We start from the raw sequence: 3810 nt of genomic DNA on the forward strand, positions 1-3810 counted from the left end.
CACACACACACACACACACACACACACACACACACACACACACACACACACACACACACACACACACACACACACACCCCATTTGGCCAAGTTTACCAGCACTCCATTTGTTGAATTTCTTCTGTGTGCTGGCCCCCTAAGCTTCCCCTTGGAGATGTATTGACTCCCCCCAGGGCACCCTGGGGTTGGAACACAGCCAGCTCTGTGCTGCTCCCTTGGGAAACTTGCCCAGCTGCCATTCTTTTTTGCCAGCCCTGGGGCTTGAACCCAGGGCCTGGGCGCTGTCCCTGAGCTTCTTTTGCTCAAGGCTAGCACTCTCCCACTTGAGCCGCAGTGTCACTTGCAGTTTTTTCTATGTATGTGGCACTGAGGAATCGCACTCAGGGCTTCATGCAGGCCAGGCAAGCACTCCACCACTAGGCCACCTTCCCAGCCCTCTGTGGAGAGCTGCTGAGTCCTTCCTTCCCTCCCACAGCCCTGTCTTCCACTTCAGTGTCCAGTGGCCTCCAGTTGTCCAGGACCTGCAGAGGGGCTGGTGGTGGGTTTTCTGTTGTACTGGACATAAAAACCCAGGCTGCCATGGCGTGTTTTGAACAGGGCGAGTTTCATAAGTGTGCTCTCTGTACAAGGGGTTTTTTGAATTTCGAGAGCGTTCAGGCCTGTTTCCATGAGCTGGCAGCGAGGGCCGGTCTCATTGAAACCAGAGTCTGCTTTCTTGACATTCTTCTAGTATTTGACTTTCCATTGCTGTCAGTGTGTTTTTTTTCCTGTAAACCTTCATATAAGCAGGGTTGTTTTTTTTTTAATTTTTTTTTTTACAAAAAAGAAAGACGGACAGCAATTCCCTTAAGAGGTTAGGCCTGGTGCCGGGTGCTAGTGCCTTGGCTCCCACCTGTAATCTCAGCCATTTGGGAGGCTGAGATCTGAGGATCCCAGTTTGAAGCCAACATGGGCAGAAAAGTCTGTGAGACTCATATCTCCAACTGACCACCAGAAAAGCCATAAGTGGAGGAGTGGCTCAAGTGGTAGAGCACCAGGCTGGAGCAAAAAGGCTCAGGGACTGCATCTAGGCCTCGAGTTCAAGTCCCAGTACTGGCACATACAGAAAAGAAATTGGACCTACAAGAGACAGATGCGGGACATGCCAGCCTGGCCAGTTTGAGGTCCTCATGTCTTGAGATGGGGTGTTTAGGTTTGGTGGGCGGTAGTGCAGACTGGGTGAGCGAGCATGCAGCACAGCGCAGGTGAACCTGGTCTGAGAAGGGCAGATGTCTGTCCTGTCAGTGGGCACAGAGGAGCCACCATGGTTGGTTGCTGCTCTGTCTGAGCACACCCCGTCCGAGCGCTCTCGAGCTTTCAGACAAATGTCACATCTGTAAAGACAGAGTGACCAGTTCTCTGGGGAGAACTTTTACATGCTGGTGCTGGGGTTTGAATGCGGGACTTGGTGCTGTTGCTTAGCTTTTTGTTGTTGTTGTTGTTGGTTGTGGGGCTTAAAGTCTGGGCCTGGGTGCTGTCCCTCAGCTCTACAGATTAAGGCTAGTGCTCTACCACTTGAGCCACAGCGCCACTGCTGGTTTTCTGGTGATTGATTGAAGGTAAGAGTCTCAGAGATTTTCCTGCCTGGGCTGGCTTTGAACCGTGATCCTCATATCTCAGCCTCTTGAGTAGCTAGGATTACAGGTGTGAGCCACCGACTTGGGCCAGGCACTGTCCCTGAGCTTCTTTTGCTCAAGGCTAGCAACGCTACTACTTGAGCCACAGCGCCACTTCTAGCTTTTTCTGTGTATGTAGTACTGAAGAATTGAACCCAGGGTTTCATGCATGCTATGTAAGCACTCTACCACTGAGCCACATTCCGAGCCCTTGCTTAGCTTTTTTGCTTAAGGTTGGTTCTCCACCACTTGAGTCATGCTGCTACTTTTGGCTTTTTGTTGGTTAATTGGAGATAAGAATCGGGGCTGGGAAAGTGGCACAGTGGTAGAGTGTTTGCCTTACATGCATGAGGCCCTGGGTTTGATTCCTCAGCACCACATAAGCAAAAAGAAAAAAGCCAGGAGTAGCGGTGTGGCTCAAGCGGTAGAGCGCTAGCCTTGAGCTGGAGAGCTGAGGGACAGCGCCCAGGCCCAGAGTTCAGGCCCCACAACCAGGCCAAAAAAAAAAAAAAAAGAAGAATATTAGGGATTTTTTTCCTCCCCTGGGCTGGCTTCCAATGGCGATCATCAGTCCTCAACAGAGGAGGAATTGCACCTCAGGAGAGTGACAGAAATGGAAGGGACCAAGCTTTTTTTTTTTTCTTGTCTGTCGTGGGGCCTGAACTCTGGGCCTGGGTGCTGTCCCTCAGCTCTTCAACTCAAGGCGAGCGCTCTACCACTTGAGCCACAGCGCCACTTCCGGCTTTTTTTTTCTTTTTGCTTATGTGGTGCTGAGGAATCGAACCCAGGGCCTCATGCATACAAGACAAGCACTCTACCACTGAGCCACCTTCCCAGCCCAGGGACCAAGCTCTGAACCACACATCAGCATCAGTGCTCTTGGGGCTTCAGGGAAGCTGTGTACTTGACCCAGAATCACTGTGGTACAGTGTGTCCTGAACTCTGGCCCCTGGAGCCCAGAGTGAGTTTCCAGTAAGAATGCGGTTATTCCAAAAGCTAGAGGAGCAGGCTGAAGCAACCATCGGAAGGGGAAAGCCCTGAGGCAATCTGACCTCTAGCACTTGTTGAGATTTGTTTTGGATTGTTATCAAAGTATTTATGGGCTGTGATGGGAACAGAATTTTCTAGATTCTCCTTTTACCTTTGTGTGATTCTACACTCATTTCTGAGAGCCCGCCTCCAATGCTGGTTTTCTCTCATGTGATGGAATGCCACCCTGTTGGCACCCTGGGTTTTGCTGGCACCTACTATGTGCAAGGGGTGTCCTGGGCACTTGACCTTGGCAATTTCTTTTTCTGGACCTGGGGCTTGAACTCAGGGCCTGGGTGCTGTGCCTGAGCTGCTTCAGCTCAAGGCTAGCATTCTACCACTTGAGCCACAGAACCACTTCCGGCTTTTTCTGTGTATGTGGAACTGAGGAATTGAACCCAGGGCTTCATGAATGCTAGGCAAGCACTCTACCACTAGGCCACCTTCCCAGTCCTTGTTTTTGTTTTTTGTTTTCCTGCCCCAGGCTCCTTCAGGTACTTGTGACTGCTGTGAACTCCTGTTGGAAACTTAGTGCCAAGTTCTGAGCGCTGAGTTCTTCCAAAGCCCGCCAGGAGTGCATATAGCTCATTCACACTGCAGCCGGGTTGATATTTTATCTTATTGGTTGGTTGGTTGGTCAGCTTGCAGTGAATGTGTCTTCTAGGATTCAGGTGCGGCTGGTTTTCTGAGCTGTAAAAAGCAGAGAGCACATTCTAGAAACTTCTTTGCTGGCCTGTCAGATGCCTCTAGTGATTTGCCAGGGCAGTGTGCACACCTGTCTACGTAGGCTGGGCCTCCTTAAGACTGTGTGTCCCAGACCAGACACCACATTACACGCCTGTAATCCCAGCTACTCAGGAGGCTGAGATCTGAAGATCATGATCTGAAGCTAGCCTGGGCAGAAAAGTCCGTGAGATTCTTCTGTTGATTGTGGGGTTTGAACGCAGGGCCTGGGTGTTATCCCTGAGCAGCTCAAGGTTAGTGCTCTACCACTTTGAACCACAGCTCTACTTCCTGTTTTCTGGTGATTAATCGGAGATAAGAATCTGTGGACTAGCAGGGCTCCGGTGGCTCACGCCTGTAATCCTAGCTACTCAGGAAGCTGAGATCTGAGGATCTTGGTTCA

The 3810-nt window shown here is 50.8% G+C and overlaps 1 protein-coding gene across 1 annotated transcript in view; it reads left to right on the top strand.

The window, feature by feature from the left end:
• Tnfrsf8 (tumor necrosis factor receptor superfamily, member 8) overlaps positions 1–3810 on the top strand; it is a 36674-nt gene that overhangs the window by 24177 nt on the left and 8687 nt on the right. The window lies entirely within an intron of this gene.

This window comes from Dipodomys ordii, unplaced genomic scaffold, assembly GCF_000151885.1.
Source record: "Dipodomys ordii isolate 6190 unplaced genomic scaffold, Dord_2.0 Scaffold6, whole genome shotgun sequence".
In the NCBI taxonomy this organism is placed as follows: domain Eukaryota; kingdom Metazoa; phylum Chordata; class Mammalia; order Rodentia; family Heteromyidae; genus Dipodomys; species Dipodomys ordii.